Raw genomic sequence first — 18,848 nt, forward strand, 5'->3', positions numbered from 1 at the left:
AGAGGCATTAATGTATTTGCTGCAAAAGAATGACCAGAAGTCAGAAATCTTTAAAATACTAAATGATTTTAAATCTCTGGTGTTATGCAAAAGTCAGACATTTTATGTAGTCATCTGCTTTAGCAAACAGAAGTAAAATCCATCCACTCCACCATAGTGCAAACCATGATTTAGTCTAGCCTTTTTACTTCTACAAATAGCAATCGTTCTTCCTTTCCACTACCCCCCCTTTATTAGATTTTGATGGCACAATCAGTTCTGTACTGAGTGCCATATCAGGATTATCATTGGAAGAAGTTGGAAATAGAATATTATGTCTATTGTCTTTAATGCTGCTACTGCCATAATAATTTAACTCGAAGTTAAAGGTGTATCTTGTTCAAAATCTGTCTTCCTGAACGACTTGGTGACTTTGCTATAAGAAGGAGCAAAGTATCTGTTAGCCTCATTTGATTGTCTGTTCCAGTGATTGATTGCTAAGGGTTTAAATTTAAAGCTAAATTTTGAATTTGAAATTTTCTGGCTTTGGATTCTAGTCATTCATGCTTATTATATTTCATGCTTATTATACTATCAGTGTATAAGAATATTTAGGCACTTAAACATATTAATTTATCTCTATGGTGAAGCAAAGAAAATCCAAATCCTTTAGATGGCCTCTCGGGATTTTTGTCAGGTCATGAAACAATGATGCTCTTGAGATACTAACATTTTAGGAAAGTCATTCATGTTCTCATGGCCTGTGTTGCTGATCTGCAACCGAAACTTACTGGCTTATTAAATTTATTCTATGTGTTAGAACTATGGAATGCAATACTCACAAGCATCCTTTCTATGCATTTTGAAAATCTTTATATTACTTCAAGACAAATAGCAGTTGAGACCTATAGAACTTGTCATTCATCTGTGTGTCAGCCATTTCCTAGCTTGTATCAGGCTTTCAGAATAATAATGAGCATAGTTTACTGCCCAGATTTCTGTACAAGAGACACAATAACAACAGAGGGTTTGATTCCATAAAAATTGTTTTCTTTCAATTTTCTAACTTTGAAAACAAGCAAATTATAACTTCTTATTATGCATTTCTGAATAGCTCAACTCAGAATAGTACAAAATCTGTCATGCTGCAGCTCGTGCAAAATCCCCTTGAAAGCAAGCATGCCAGAATGGTACACAATATTCTATTAAATTTGTATCTAAGTCAAGTCACTTCTTTTCACTTGCTTATTTTTTTGCGCTAGCCTGATTTTGTTATAGAAGCACACTGAGCAGTTATGATGAGTTATTTGTCCATGAAGACATTTAAAATCTATACAGACCCATTGGTGTAGAATACATTTCTTTTTCTTAGGACAGGCTGCATCGGCATTTCTCTGTATTAACAATTTTTTTTCCACTTAGCTCCCAGCTTACTCAGTGAAGGATGAACTGTCACCTGTTGTGTCACAAGATATAGGAAACTGTTCTTGGAAATCACTCCTTCTTCTTGCTAGGATTCATCCTGACCCACAGCTCTCGTGTAAATTCTGTAAGTCAACAAAGATTATTAAGGAACAGCAGTATTTCTCATATGGGAAAGGCTGAGACCTGCTCAATATCAAGAAGAGATGACTGACAAGGGACCTCATCAATGTCTGTCAGTATTCAAAGGGAGGGTGTCAAGAGGATGGAGACAAGCTATTCTCAGTGGTACCCAGCAATAGAACAAAAGAAAATCTGCAGAAATTGGCTCACAGGAATTTCCACCTGAACTGAACCAGGAACAATTTTACTCTGCAGGTGGCCATGCACTGGAACAGATTTCCAGAGAGGTTGTGGAGTCTCCCTTGCTGGAGATACTCAAGAGCTGTCTGCAGGAAATCCTGTGCAAAGGGCTCTGATGTGACCCTGCTTGAGCAGGGAGGCTGGACCAAATGATCCACTGTGGTTCCTTCTAAACATTTTCATTCTGTTGTTCTGTGAAACTGGGCTTTCAGTGTGCCACCATGCAAGACTGAACCAAGAATGCAATCTAGAGAAGTGTTCAGTTCCATACTTTGTCTTTTCTAAAACAAAAGGGAAGCTAACAGCACAAGCAGGAATTCAAACTACTGACAATTTTGTTTGTATTCTGCTCTGGCAGTAGCTGCAATTCTGTGCTTTTTCATCTTGAGAGTTTGTGACCAAGCTACAATTGAATCCTAGATTGTTAGTAAAATGTCTATTCATAAATGCACACCTTCAGTATTGTTAAATTGCCAATAGGTGGTTTAGATCTCTACTTGGAACTTTATGTGTATTATAGAAATAGTACACTCATAGAGGTTAAAAGCACTATTGGTGCATAGTAGAGCTGTAATGATTCTAGTGAAATAAAAAAGTGTCTGAGAGCCATGGCTCATAAAGGGGCTAAAAGGCAGAATCACTAAAAGTTACAGAAAAAACAGCAGCACTGTGATACCAATGGAAATATTTTCTGTAGAATTGAGAATGTGAGCAGAATCTTCTTTAGACTCTATATGCCTACTATGCACAACATTTTCTCTATTCACTTCTGAATAGAGTAGGGGTATATTGTATATTATCTGCAAACAATCTGTGACAAGCAGAGTCCTCAGTTAATACCTCTTGTCAGTGTGCAAAATGACAGTCAGTCAAAGATTAGTATCTATGGGGCAGAGAGGAGGTGAGGGCAGGAGTCAGAATGTTTAACTAATTTATTATTCCAAGGATGTCACACAGTCTCATAATATATAGCACTAAATCAAATTTTGAGAGCATGTGATTTTTTTAAAGGAAACTTTCCAGGGAATTAAAATATCCCCTTGCTTTCTGCTAAGTAAAGATATTGATTTTGTCAGACATTCCTTATCTAAATATAATCTCCTTTTTCTTTCCACCTGTGTGAGAGACTGAAATGTTGATGGTTAAAGGCTCAAACAATTGGCCATTTGCAAGAAGCAATGGGTGTTTTGCTGACAGTGTGCAAGGTAACAGCCCAGGTGCAGTGGGTGTGAGCACCAGAGGATGACCACTACAAATCAACCTTTCTTAGCAAGAAGCTGGGATTTGAGCCAGGAAAGGGAAGAAGCTGATAAGAAGAAAATTTCATAGCTGATATATTTAATAAATATATAAAAATATATATAAATATGTAATTTTTTTGGCATTTAATTGTATGTAGAACTAATTAGCAATGGTCCAGTTGTACCTTATGACATAATTTCAAAAGACACTAGTATGCAAACCTAGGCCAAATTTTCAAAACAGCTCTGTTCTCACATAGATGTAGATAAATTGTGTCAACAAGCAACAATAAAAAACAAAGGGCAATGAAGGGCAAAAGGCTGCAAAGGAAGAGGAAAAAGAGGAAGAAAGCGCATCAGATTCACAAAAAAAATTAACAGAACAAATAGTATTTTATGAAAATAATCTAAAAAATATTTTACATCAATATAATTGAAAATCTTTGTTTAAAACAAAAGTTGCAAGGGAAGTTGAACTTACTTTACTCTTTTCCCAACATATAAAATATCAGTCTGTAAACACATTAAAATTAGCAACAACAATTGAAACAGATATAAAAATATAAGCGCAAATACATGTGCAGAAATGAACAAGAATTTTAATGTAGATATTTAACACTGAATCTTATCCAGCTTAGGTTTTAGATCTAATAGATGGTCAAAAAAGTCCTTATATTTGCTTGGGAAAACTTGGATATGAAGCAAGAGCATAGTATTTTTGCAACTAAATGTAGTAACTAGATTTGGAGTCCTTGAAATAATCACACAAAAAGAATTGAATTCTCAATAGAGGAAGTTTGAAAAATGTTAGAAAAACATATTGAAAGAAACTTCAGTATGGTGCATGAAAACATTTGGAAACAATTTGTAAAGTCCTAAAACACTCTTTGTATCAGCTGGGAAGCTAAGCTAAAAGAAAAATATTTACTTAAAGATTATACTAGTAAAACAGAAAGCCGTCTGACTGAAAATTAAATATTCACTTCAATTACAACTCCACGTATCAGACTAGTCCTTACAGTTTTGACTACACTGGAATTTGCTATTATGCTTTCTTACTAAACTGCTATTATCAGCATCAACGAGTTCAAATTTGTTTATAAAATATAAGCAATTATTTTTTATTAATTTTAATCTTTGTATTCCAGTCAGGTCCTTGATATTGAAAAGATTAACCAGGCTACGCATTACTCCTTCACAGATGCAAATGTAAGACATCTCGGAGTAGTACTTGGCTTAAAAATCTGTTGGTAGAGAAAGAGTTGTTGATGATTGATAAACAAATTAGCATTTCCCAAGTTAGCCCAGGAAATCTACTAGAACTAATGATTAAAGAAGCTGTATACTAACTGCTGACATAGTGCTGAAGGCTCTTCCAAACTAAGAAAATTGCTGCAAATCTTTCTGTACAATATTGTTAATTAGACTGAATTAAGGCATCTTATAAGACAAATCTGTCTTAGTCATGGGGCATTATTTGCTTCATTCAGGCTTGTCATTGTGTCCAGCATTACCACAAATTATGTAATGCAGAATCCCAGGGAAGGAACTGTCCTGTCACTGTCCAATACAGACACACTGATGCCTGTTTGGGTTTGTACTACTGAAGTACAGGGCAGAATGTAATATTGGCAGAGTGAGAGAAAAATGTTTACTGCCTGGTCTCATCAATAATGTAACAGAGGGATGAGACAATTTATATCTCAGTGTGATTTAGCTGTCAGGCATTCAAAGTTATTGATGGTAAATAAGAGCTAGGGTACCATGATATCACCAACTAGTCTGCAAAATCCAGCACAGAACTTGGAAACTGACAGGTGAAAGGAAAGCCCAGGTTTCCTGTGGGTTGGCCTAAACCCCATGGTTTTGTCTGGCTTCCTTACATTGGAATTTTATACATAAAATGAGACTGAAAAAAGTGGTCTAGAGGTAGTTTCCACTATTATTAACTTATTTTAGGCATCTTAGGTGGGAATTAATTTGTCTAACTTTAGATTTCTACACCATAGACATCAGGGGAGGCTCAGTAAAGAGAAAAAAAACAAGTACATTTATGGGGCACCTCATCTGTTTTAAACTTTAAGATGAGATTATTGATACACAGTGCTTATTTTTCTCCAGCAGTTACAAAAAGGAATTAGTTCGGATATATACACCTTCATTGTAGACATATGCATTTGAGAGGATGAATTCCACTCTTCCTGTGTTTTATAAAGGAGAAAACAGCAGCAAAATCCTCCTCTTGTTTCACTGATGAGAATGCATGAGACACTGTGTCATTAAGAAATTAGTCCTCTAGTAAAAGCAAAATCTGACTTAAACTTTCTGTGTAAATGAAGCTTCAGTAAAAAGGATGGGTTACTTCACTTGCACTAATACACTGAAGATTTTTTTGAAAGCAGTCTTCTCTGGCCATGTTTTTCTTCTGCAGAGAGTTGCACAAGAGAAGTTTTCATCCACATGTGGGAAGAACATAATTTTTCTTTACTGGCATGGAATCTCAGGTAATTTTCAGTATTATTCGGATTCCTGAGTCTTTCTCTGCTCAAAATAACAAAACATTACAGTACTTTGATTTTTCTATTCATTATTGATACCATTACTGACAATATTAAGCATAAGGATTATGTCAGATGAAATTTCTATATATTCGGTGCTCTGAATGATACTGTTCAAAAACCTATTCAGCCTGCTCTGAGATTGGCAGTCAAGGTCAGAAAATAAACACTCTGAGTTCCTCCTGTTCTGGCCATGGTTTCACATTTGTGAGAATTAAGTGGCTCTTGGTGCAGGCCATGGAGTAGCCCAGAGCCATTTGCAAACTGTTTTCAAGGCTGTATCTCCAGAACAAAATTGACATCTGTTTTATTTCCAAAATCCAATTGTAATCCTTTTACGGGTTCAAAAATGACAGATGAATCATCGAAATAGAAATAATTTTCAGCCTAGAGAAGAGAAGGCTCTGGGAAGATCTTATAGCACCTTCCAATACCTAAAGAGGACTACTGGCAGTCTGGAGAGAGATTTCTTACAAAGTGATGTAATGTTCCTATAATGGGTTAGTTTCTTCTTTATACTGAGAGTTTATATTAGATATTAGGAAGAAATTCTTTATTGTGATGGTGGTGGCGTTCCAATGAACACTGGAACAGAGAAGTTGTTCATGCTGCACCCATGGAAGTGTTCAAGGACAGGATAGGGCTCTGAGCAACCTGGTCTAGGGGTGGGTGTCATTACCCATTAGGTGGGGACTGGATCACTAGGGTCCCTTCCAACCCAAACCATTCTGTGATTTTATGATTAGCCTAAAAAAGTAACTGTTCTGGGTTTTGAAAGTTCCTCAACTAACTGAAAGAGTATTCTGGGAAAGTAGCAGCACATGACTGTTTTATCCTTGCAGGGTATATAACTATGGTATGGTTCGTGTCAAAAATTAGGTAAAGTGGAGGAGGAGTCATAGATGCCTAGACCCTTGGCAATCCAGGGTGTCCCAGAGAGCGTTGACAGTCTCACAGGTTTTCACTGATCACCTCTACTGGGACTACACAACAGCAGATTAGGGTTGCTTGTATTGATTCTGTGCCACACAAAGAAGTTTCTCAGGGACATGAATAGAAAAATTCTCAGCAGGTTGTTCTGGTCCTGCCTTATTCATATCAGAGGCATGGCAACAGAACACCAGAATTAGGTTTGCTGTTTTTAAAATGACTATAAATAAAAGCTAAATACTGTCAATTACTGTTGTAAACAAGTAACTGAGGACCTGAAAGACAAAACTCAGCCAGACATTAAACATCTATGTTCCTATCAATTTCAAGTCATGCTGTAAAGTCACACTATTTGATTAAGTGTTCTGAATTAATTAAAAGTTATGAGAAAGACAGATCTTGAGGGGTTTTTTTTTCTTCAACAGTGTCATTCTCGCTTTCAGCCAACCAAACTCTAAATGGTTGACCATGTTATTCAACCTCCTACAACCTGTCACTCAACTTGAAGAAATGCCATTTTTCCCCAACAATAACTCAAGATGCTTGGACATCTGGTGTCTCCTTCTGTAATTGCATTTGATCTTGATAAAGGCCAAACCATTAAAGATTTTTTTTTTTTCAGAAAAAAATAGCCCTGAAGAAATGTAATGTTTGTTTGAACGATATACAAGTGTCATCAGGTTATCAATGATAAATGTTTGGGAAAAAATGGTGTCAGGTGGAGATGAAGATTTTCTGCTTACTCTTCTGATTCAGAAAAAGTGTGTTTTTTCCTTTTCCTAGAGTACGTTGGAATTCATTGACTCTAAAGATGTGTTTGTTTTAGGATTCAATGAGTATTTTTCCTCATAAATGGGTCTAGAACAGAGTGTTGCCTTCACCTTGAAAACAAAGAGTACAGTTGCTATGTTTTCCTGATAATGTGACCTGAATCACACAGACATATCAGATTGCATTTCCAACTACAAATATTCTTCACAGTTTCCCTGTAAAATGCCTTGTGTAGATGATTTCAAAATGAGTGTATCTGGTCTGGCTGAGATGGAGTTAATTTTCCCCATAGCAGCCCTCACTGTGCTGTGTTTGGTATTGGTAGCTAGAAAGATGTTGATAACACGCCAGGGGTTTAGCTACTGCTGGGAAGTGCTGGCACAACATCAGCAATGTCCCTCCAACATTCTTCCCCCACTTCCCAAACAGTAGGCTGAGGGTGGGAAAAATGTGGAGATGGGATGCAGCTGGGACCACTGGCCTCAATGACCAAAGGGATTTTCCATACTATATGGTCTCTTCTCAAACAAAAAAGTTAGGTAAAGGGTGGTGTGAGTGGGAAGCATTCATTAGTTTCAATGTTTGCCTTCTTGAGCATCTGATGCACATGTGGAAGTGCAGCTTCCCAGGAAGTGGCCAGACATCGCTTGTGGATGGGAAAGTAGGGAATAATTTTTTTGCCTCCTTTTTTTTGTGCACACAATCTTTCATTTTAGTTTAGTAAACTGCCTTATCATCACCTATGCATTGTTTTCCGTCTTATTTCCCTCTCCCCTCTCCAGCTGAAAAGGGCAGTGATGGAGTGGCTTGTGGGGCAGCTGGTGCCCAGCCAAGGTCAATCCAGCTCAATGAGCCACAGGACTTTTAAAACAAAATCATATACTGCTGGCATGTCTTGGTGATGCTACAAATACTGTGTGTTTCCCTGTTTTGACTTAGCATACTAGTTCTCATTTTTGTCTTTAATTTTTTGAGTGCAGGACTAATTTGAATCATTAGGTAGCACTAGTATGACAGAAGAGTTCATGGCTTTTGAAGGATTTGTTAGTCAGTTAAAAATTATACCCCTGTGTGGGATTCTTCTGGATGATTGATGTCACAACATTTCTGCTTTTAGTCTTACAAAAAAGACATCCAAAGACAATGTTCTGCCTGTCCTCAATTAATCTCTAAATCCTTCAGTGGGGTTGACCTAAATTACAAAGTCACTTGCTTGCTGTATGGTAGTGATATCCCATGGCTATAACAATACAATTGTTAATCTTAAAAGTGAAATTTATATGCAGAAAACCAGAAATGAGTCCATGATTTTAGAACTCGCTTCCATGATAGATCAGAATGACCTCAAACTTCACCAGTACTCTTAAATGTTGAACTACTTTTTATCCTAACTTTATAGCAATAATGTCATAAAAAGCATCCTATAAATCACTTCTCCGATGTAGGAAAAAATTCAGATATTTTTCTCTACATGTTTATTATGTAAAGTATGATTTTATTCTATGAAATGAACTGAATTTTGGCTCAAGAAGTTTATATTTTGGACAGCAGAAAATGTTTCATGTAATTAAACTGAATGCAGCAAAGTATTGATGGAAAACCAGGGTAGGTCTGCAAAGGACCTCTGCAGAGTCCCTCAATCCTTTGAGAAAGCTAAGGAGAAGACCTGGAGAATCCACACATTGCTTTAATCATTCTACCTGGCATCTTTTATTGGAGTCAAGCTATTTCATAAGAACAGAGCAGAGGCTGCTGTATGTCTTCCTGAAGCCAAAGGACAGATCCTAAAAAGCAAATTCTTTCCCTGAAACGAGGCCAGGAATGTTATGAAAATGCATCATTTTTTTATTGGCACAAAAGGCTTGCTTCAGGATGAGAGGTGACATGAGATGTCTTGATCTTGTATCTCAGAGATTCAGCCCTAGGAAGATAGATGGGAAGGCTGAGGTGGAAGGCTGAGCAGGACCAACAGGCAAAGGCAGCTGGGAGTGAGCCAGCAGCGGCTGCTGTGGTGCCAGAACAGAAGCATAGGGAGCTTGCCAAAGAAGGAGGTGCAGCTTCTCAAAGAAGACCTTCCCCAGCTTGGCATCTGTGGCCTTCCCTTATCAGAAGAGAAAAATGAATACTGTTTTGTGATGGGTTGGACTTTTTTGGGACTCATTCTTTTAGATCCATTGGGGGAATTCTTCGGGAAGGGTCAGGGTGCAGCTGATGGATGCTCTGTTAGTCAGACGGAGAGTAACTCCTGAGTAGGACAGTGGATGTTACTTGGCTGCATCTCAAAACCTCTGGGAAAAGCAGATTCAGCCAGCAGAAAAAGAAAAGACTGAGGATTTAAGGAAGCAGTTTCTCTATTGTCATGTAATGCTGAATTGCCAGAATAAAACTTGATTTTCATCATATTTTACAATGCACTGATTGTATGGAATCTATCAGTGCAACAATAAGTTATGACTTCACCATGATTATAGCACATCTTGTATAAGTGACTAAATGAGAGGCTAAAATTGCTGTGGCATAGGGATTTATATTACAATAGACATTTTTGCATAATGCTATGGTGATGCTTCAGCTTTCCCTGACATCTACATCTTTAGAACATCCTGTCAAAGGATTCTGAATAAATACTTCCACTGGAGGAGGGTAGCATTGACAAGATGGGAGTAAAAGAGATGCAAAAATAACAAGCCTTTAGCTCCTAGGAGCTAAAATAGGTAAAAATATGTGAAAGAAAATTGGGAGAACCATCTTAGTGCCATTAAATTTTAGAACTTTTGTGTACAAGAGAAAAAAAAAGGAGAAAGATTAGAAGCCTGAATTTTCAATGTCACAGGCACACCGCCCCTCAGGAATGCATTTCCTTTGCTTGTTACTGTTTGTTTTCAAACCAGCAAAGCACCTGAATACTTAAATTTTGTGAGTTTAAAGACAATCCTCCTCCAAGCAGTTTCCAGTAGAAAATACCATTGTCTGTTATTCTCTAGAAGAACTGTCTGACATATGAAAATTTGCAAATATTTATCACACATCCTGAAATATATCTGGAATCCCCAGTATTGAGTAATTAGAGCAATAGTGAACACTGAGATGCAATTAAGAAGATAATAACTTTGTCATGATAATTAGTCCAGTATTTTGTAATACAGGGGGAAGGGAAGGGAAGGGAAGGGAAGGGAAGGGAAGGGAAGGGAAGGGAAGGGAAGGGAAGGGAAGGGAAGGGAAGGGAAGGGAAGGGAAGGGAAGGGAAGGGAAGGGAAGGGAAGGGAAGGGAAGGGAAGGGAAGGGAAGGGAAGGGAAGGGAAGGGAAGGGAAGGGAAGGGAAGGGAAGGGAAGGGAAGGGAAGGGAAGGGAAGGGAAGGGAAGGGAAGGGAACTGTAATAGGCATCCCTCCATCTGGAACTTTGGCGGTTTAAAATAATTAAATATAAATTGACCTAGAAATTAAGAAACAGAGAAGTTTTAAGACTGTGGTTAGGTAACTCACCTGAGAGAAAGAATTGCTGGATTTCAGACACTAATGAATGTAGGTTTACCAAAATGGATGCATTACACTGGGGGGAAATAAGCAGCGCAGTGTCTGCTCTCCTCTGGAAAGAGGAAATAGGACCTGATGATGTACTAGAGGATGTTAGCCACATATGTAAGCAACAGAAAGTAGACCTTGTTTTCATCTTTTGGAGATTAAGAGAGACATTCCTTAGATCTCTTTCTTTTACTTTGCACTGAAATGAGAAGTGTGTACAGTGAATCCAAGCTCCATCCATACAGGGAGCAGTGGTCACTTGAGCATAGCTGATCAACTACTTCAAAGCTTTACAGCATGTGTTTCCTCCTGAAAGCTGGCTACTGACAATAGTAATAGCTGGCAGGATCTGAATGTTCAGAATCACTGGCACCTCACCAAGAAACAGAAAGACTGTTTAGAATGGATTTGGGTGCCTTGCAAATGAAGCAGGATATATCATGCTTTAAAGTCAAGGACAACTGTTCTTTCTGCAGAGGGCTAGATGAGGCAAGAAGGACTTATACAATCACTTGAAATTATAAACATTCACAGCTAATAAGAAAAGAAGCCCAGAAGCAATGAAATTTGAGATTAGCCAGGCAGCAATTATCCCAGTAATAATACGGTATATGTTTCTTCTTTACTGCTCTTGTGTGGATTACAAATGGTTTTTAAAGCAGAGCTGGATAAGCCTGGGAATATTGTACTTATACTCAGTTTAGGAGCCAGCAGGAAAATCTACAGGGACTTAAAATCTCACTGAGGTCCTTGCTCAGCCTTATTGACAGGAAACAATAGCAACAAAATATTAAAAGCTTAAGAAGGAAGAAATAAAACCTGAGGAAAAAAACTTGCTGGATTTTCCCTGTTGAGCTTGCTTATTAAGTGGACCAGATCCTACATTTCTGTGTCCATGTTCTAATGACCTAAGAGCCTGCTTCTTCTGCATTGTCTTTTACTGTATTTATATAATTACTTAAAGAAAAAAAATACAGAAAAATTGACTTAATCTCCTTCGACATTATATCCACCAGAATAGCCGCTTACTGCCTTCCCTTAAGCTTTTCCTTTGCTTTATCATCTAAGAGCTATGATGTTCACTGCAATCTAGGTACCATGTCAATTTGCTTTTGTCCTGTCTATTTTTACTGATGTAGAAATTTTTCCCATCTTATTTAATTTTTCTATTGCCAAAAACCATTTTATCTTTCCTCCAGGCTGGAAAAAAAAAAGGAAATAACTTCATTGATCAACCTTGGAAAATCTGAAATCTGTGTCATGTGAAAAGGGGAGATTTCTTGAACACATAGTATTCAATTTGTCTGTCCATGTCCCAAGGAAGCCAAGACCCTTGTGCCTGACCAAGTCTGTCAGGGTCCTGCTATGGGCACATTGTACTGAACAGTCCTGCTGGTTTGTAGGATGGTTCAACTGGGGTCATTTAATTAGGGATACACCGCAACAGCCAAAGAGCCCTCAGCAGGTCTTCCCACTTATGACCCCTCAGTGGTTCTTCCACTTTATTTGAATTACCCACTGCTGGCAACTGCCAGCACCTGCAAAAGACTTGCACTAACAAGTGCAAGTCAGTAACACCCTACAGAATAACACTCTTTACAAATATAAAATTGTCAAAGGTTAAGGTTTGAGACTTGTTGGTGATGGTATCTGACTGCAAAAACACATTGAAACAGTACACAGACAAGTTCTAATCGCCAGTAAAAATATTTATTGTGCACAGAGTGTGACTCTTACCCAACAGATGTCCCTGTGGGGGATAAAACATGGTCAGTCTATTTACCCACCCTAGTAGTTACAACAGTCTTCCCTAACTTTCTCCTATTTTCAAGTTACTATTATATTAATTCTTTAGCTGCAGCCTGAGTGACTCTAGTCATACATACCTTTGCTGCTGAATGATGTAAAATTCTCTCACTTTGCTCTTGAAGATACAGTAAATAAAATATAGAGAACTTCCTCAGTGAGGGGTGATTGAACCTTGGAGGTGGGTAGCAGTAACGAAGTAAGGTTATCTGAGGAGTGCTATTTTGTTATATTTGTTGGTTCAGCAGCAAGACATCTTCTCCTATCTCCCTTGGTTGACAGATGCTATGCAGTTTATCAGCTTCAAAGCCCATCCCCTGCATGGATTCCAACAGAGCCTGGTTATGGTACTTCTACTCAGCTCTACCCTCCATTCCATCCTCCTCAGCAGTCTCTCGTGGTTCTATCTTGTGTGTCTGGAGAATCATCATGGAGTAGGTTCTAAGCATGTCAACCACATTCCATTCAAGGAGTAGCATCTGTATTTTACCCTATAATTTCCTTATTGTTATAACTTCTGATAGGATGTGAATATAACTTCGCAGATTCCTCTAATTTTACCCCCAGTCAAAACTTCTACAATATGTATAAAGGTAAAAGTATTTGGTTTGGAAATTTCTAATCTCAATATCTACCAATCTAAAATTTTTAATCTAAACATCATCATATTGCACTCCAAATGCACCTTTTGTGAGCTTAAGCAATATTTCATTTTCCTTTCTGCCTGTAAGCTTTGGAGTTTAAATGCTGTGGGATTTTGAAGAGGTCTGCATTTGGCGGCAAATATTTACACAATTTTCTGGCAGCATACTTGGTAGAAATCAAAGCATCTAAATCTGTAATCAATGAAAAGTGCTGAAAACACAAAAAAAAGTGCAAAAGTCAACAGATGCCGAATACAGATGGAAAGGAATTGGCACACTGCCTAGCACCTCATACCTATTATTGAGTAGCTATTTTGTCTTTATTTCCTTGTTTCCCTCTTAACGAGATTGTTCTTCCAGCTTTGTAAATCACATATAACCACAGGTTACATGACATTAAGCTCCCTCCCACCTAAGTGCTCTGCTATTTCCCTGGAGCTCAGGGAGGGAGCAGTGTGCACCTGAGGGATGTGCCAGGAATCTCCTGCACTGCCACGGGACACCCCACAAGGGTTGAGGTGCTGCCATAGCCCATGTTGGGTGGTCTGTTGCTGCATTTCACTGCTTAACATATCAGCATAGCACAATTTTCAGTGATGCATTGATTCACCAGCCTACAAGGAGTGGTAAATGAAGACTTCAAGGTTTGGATATGAGTTGTTGCAATGAATGAGATTATCACCAGTGGAGACAAAATGGGGAAATATGTCTCTCTTCTCTTACTTAAATATATGTGATTACTACATTTCAGCACTTTAGAGAGCTTATTCTTTGCCACTTGGACACAAAAATTAGTTGATTTGTCAGTATTTATTAAATCCATAAAGAAGTGGCTGTCTAGAAAGCTTAACAGCAATAAGGGTCTGAGTGAGGGCTCCGAGTTTCTTCCCAGGAGCCATAACAATAATCTGCTCTCACCTCTAAAGCCTTTCTTAGGAACCTTATAGAACCATGAAAGTCAGCTTATCTTAAATATTGGATCCTGCCTGAACAAGACCTAGCTCCGGTCTCTAACAATAGTTATCAGGAATGTGGCTGTTATGCTTGAAAATACTAACGATAAAATTATTCATAATATAAAAATAAGCTTTTGTGTGTCTTAATTCCACCATTAAAGGAACTTTAATTTTCACATATTAAAACTTAAAACTGTGTGAGAAAAAACATCTCACAATGGTATTTAACCTGAAAGCAGAATAAAAATGAGGAACATACTGAAGGACAGTCAGAAGAACAGTACCCCTGATACTCAGACAAGCATATGGGATGCAGCTTTCTATATTTTGCAGTGAAATCACTCCAGTTTGGGCTGTTTACTTTTTCTTTCATGTTCTGTAAATTATTAAATATTGAATGATTTCAAGTATTCTGTGACTGCTTCTACTTTCTTTACCACCCTGATAGACAGGCTCATAATTTCCAATATTTGTTTTTCTGTCTCTAAAACTAGTGTTTCCAGAGGAAAAAAAGAGGAGAAACGAGGTTCATAAAGCTAGCTCTGAAATCTCATTGCCAGTGTCAGTTAAAATAAAAATGTCTCCATTACTCCCCAAAACCAGAATGGCGAAGAGGCTCTCAAGCTATTGAATTATATTGACATAAGAAGCCACTGAAAGCAGCAACTAATTAGCTTAGTGGTATTGCTGTAATGTGTTACAGTGCTCTCCCATAATTTAGACAGCAATGTTTAAAGATACTAAGACATTCGCTATTTTGGTGTTTTTAGATTTGAAGTCAATGGGATGACAACTGACTTACTGAAAACAGCATTTTGCCAATGCTGATGCATTTGAAAATTTCATCTTTAAAGCTCTGTGGAAGTAATTGGGTAAGCATCCTGGCACAGACTAGGGAAGGAAACCAAATTGCTTTTTAACACCATCTAATGCATCTAATGGGCTGTAATGGACAAGATTTAATTAGAATCTCTAAGGAATTGCTGACCAGAACAAAAGGGACCACTTTACTTTAAAGAAAACAGGTATTAATAGATAAATAAATGCCAAAAAATCCAGCCAAACAGAAATAATGTCAATAACTCTTCAGCATAGACCTCTGGGTACTTAAAACCCTCTAAACTCCTCAAGAAAAGTGTTTGTTGCACAATGTCACCTTTCTGCCAACAACCAGTACAGAAAAGGGATGAAACTTATGATTTATAGCTTGTATGGACATGATTCTCTATATTTTCATGTAGCAAAGCTGTTGTGATCAGTGACTGCAGCACAAGAATGCCTAGAAGTTGAGCCAGGATGCATATTTTGCTTTGCAGTTGGAATATATCCTTGAAAGGTTTCAGAAAGTCTGAATACTCATTTCTGCTGGGAGAAGCTAAGGACCTTCTGGTAGAGCCAAGTTTTCTATTTGGACCAAAGTAAAATAGGACCTAAAAAATCACAATGTTATAGCATTTCATATTTTTTTTTTAATTTGGCTTCTTGATTTGCCTGAATGTTTTTTACAATGGTTAGAGACAATGAATATTTTACTTAAGCTGTTTTGGTTTCCTCTAAAATCAATGACAACTTGAGCATAAGATGATACATAAAATCAAAAATTCCTTTTTGAAAATGTTATACTATACCATTTACCAAATCAAGCACTTCCGGTTGTCATGAGCGTTAGAACAAAATATTCTGGAGTTCAAGCAAAAAGCATGTATCCTATTATGGATACACCCTTTTCTGTAAAATTGTATTTCAACTAGTACTTGAAACTAACCTATTTCAAACATTTGGCTTGACAATAAAAAAAAAAACCCCTTCATCTTACATTTTACCATCCATAATTTATACCATTGAAATATGGCTTGTCTTGCTGAGAAGTAGTCCTGTTTGACTAAATTAGCAAATAACCAGAGCAACAAGGAACACATTAGTTGTTTTCCCCCTGGATTTCTCACTGCGCTTGGAGCCACTCAGCCTTGCTTGTTCTTGACAATTCTGCAATCACCCAGCTTTAAATCAAAGATACTCAACAAGCAGCCCTTTCCACTTCACATCTTGCCCAAGCATATCCCCAGTTTACATTTCTTCTTTCCATTTACTGAGGATATTACATTTTTCCCATTGTAAATAAATACCCAACTGTATAGAAAAAGTGTTCAAATATCAGTGAATATGGAGTCAATCTACCCAAATGTGATATATATAATCTCTAACCTTATGTTTTGTGAGGTTAGAAGGCTTCCCATTGTAATACAATAACACATAACATATTTGATGTTTTTGTACCTTCACTGGGGCTATTTACAACAGAATAATTTTTGACAGGGTTCTCTGAAGTCTGACTGCCATAGGTACCTGCCCAGTCCTGACACAGTCTGTTGCTGTGCATGTCTTTGTACCATATTCCAACAGGTACACAGATGAATTACCAAGGAATCATAGGATGATTTGGGTTGAAAGGGAAGAGACCTTAAAATCATCTAGTTTCCACCCCCTACCCTGGGCAGAACTACCTTTCACTAGACCAGGTTGCTCACAGACCCATCCAACCTGGACTTGGACACTGACAGGGTTGGGACATCCACAACTTGTCTGGAAACCTGTTCCAGTCCTCACTGTAAATAATAATAGCAATGGTAACAACTGCAGCAACAGCAGCAACAGCAGCAACAGCAACAACAACAACAACAACAACAATAATAATAACAATAATGATAACAACAACAATCACAACTGTCATGCTAATGCCCAATCTAAACCTTTCCTATTTCTGTTTAAAGCCATTCCCTCCTTATCCTGTTATAACAAGGCCTCATAAAAAGCCACTCTCCAACTCTCTTTTCCCTTCTGGATACTGGAAGCTGCTTTAAGGTCTCCCTGCAGCATTCTGTTCACCAGGCTGAACGAGCCTTATTTAGCCTATTTTCACAGGAAAGGTGCTCCAGCCATCCAATCATCTTTGTGGCCCTCCTATGGACCCACTCCAACAGGTTAATGTCCTTATGTTGGGGGCAAAAATTCCAGTCTGGGCATGGAATTTTCTTTGAGCAGGTTTGATGAAGGATTTTCATGCACAGGCCTTGCAGAGTCCTGCCCTGGTAACTTTTAAAAATTAATAATAGTAATAATAATATTAATAATAATAAATAATAGTAACAATACATTCTCCTGAATTAAAAAAATTCAAGCTATCACTAATGTCACTAATTATCATCCTTCTCTTCCAGTAGTAAATGTATTCAGTTTCATTGAAGTGCTATATATGATCTCACCTACTTTACAGCAAGACCAAATAAAAGCAAACTCAAAGGAAAAGTCTACTTTTCATAATTTTATTGAAGTTTCTTTGCTGGAATCTCCAAGAAAATAGAACATGTCAATATAAATATTTATGCAAAAAACTGAGTCAGATCCTTTTCTTTTGTTATTCTGTTTCTTCTCTACATGTTTTCTTTTTAAACGATTAGTGGCCTGCAGCGGTTGACACTGCCCTTTGGGTTGATGGTAGTAATTGATATTATGTCATCATTCTGACAAGACATTTAATATCTCTCCTTCCTAATCATCTTCCACCTTTGAAATTTTTCGTTATGGTGTTTTTCATACATTATATGAGGTTTTTTTCACCAAATAAGAGATAATACTTGATATTGTTTCCCATGTCCTATACAGAAGGCAGCATTTTCATTTCTTATATCAATATGAAATGTGCAATGTAATTCATAGAATCAATATCAATATTCAATGTATGAATCAAAAATTAAGTTGTTGTACTATAAAGAACAAATCTCCAAAATCTCTATACTCAGACCCCTAACAGTATTTATTGAAATAATACATTGCAAAATGCATTCTATTGAGAGCAAGGCATTTCAAGTGGAGTTGCATATTGATCCTAGAAGAATGAATTTTGTTCTAAATGGTTCTGGTTTCATTTTTAATTTCTTGCTCTGTATGTGTCAAAGAGACAAACCCAGAAGTGCATATTCCCTGCCCAACCTGTTGAAATGTTTACCCTTAAAATTAATGGCAATGGCTAATAATTTCAAAAGATTGCAGCCTAACATTTTCTATATCTATCATTCCAAAAATGCATCAAATTGATCTCTCAGACTACCAAATCAGCAAAATTCCATTGCATAAAATGTGTTTAGTAGCTCTAAGAATGGAGCTGTTCTGCCTCTTAAATTTTAGCCAGCATTTAAGGATAGAAAGAACAGTCATGTGATCCAGCTTGAGCTTTTCCAAAAGCACTGTATTTCACCCAAGAATGAAGCTGTAATACCAGGTACTTTTGGAATACCACAAAATCCTTTTTAGACATGGCCTTGGTGATATTTTCTCTCTCTACATTTATGCTAAATTAGAAATTTAAAGTTCAGTGACAGACTGTTTCCTCTGGCAACTCCAAAACCAGTGATTCTGATACATCTCACACAACACTTTGAAAAGGACTTGAATGTCTGTAGAGAGTCTGTGTATTTGGCATCATCACAAGGTAGAGAAGGCAGCAGAGAACAGGTGATCTTAGTGTATAAATCCCTATGTACATTAATTCGCTGCTTCTCTCTTCAGTGCCTGAAAGCTTCCAATAAGTCATTATACTCAATTTTTTTCTCCCTGTTTCCACTTCTGACCAAGCTGACGAGTTTAGGCTTCATCCC

Source organism: Zonotrichia albicollis, chromosome 4, assembly GCF_047830755.1.
Source record: "Zonotrichia albicollis isolate bZonAlb1 chromosome 4, bZonAlb1.hap1, whole genome shotgun sequence".
In the NCBI taxonomy this organism is placed as follows: Eukaryota; Metazoa; Chordata; class Aves; order Passeriformes; family Passerellidae; genus Zonotrichia; species Zonotrichia albicollis.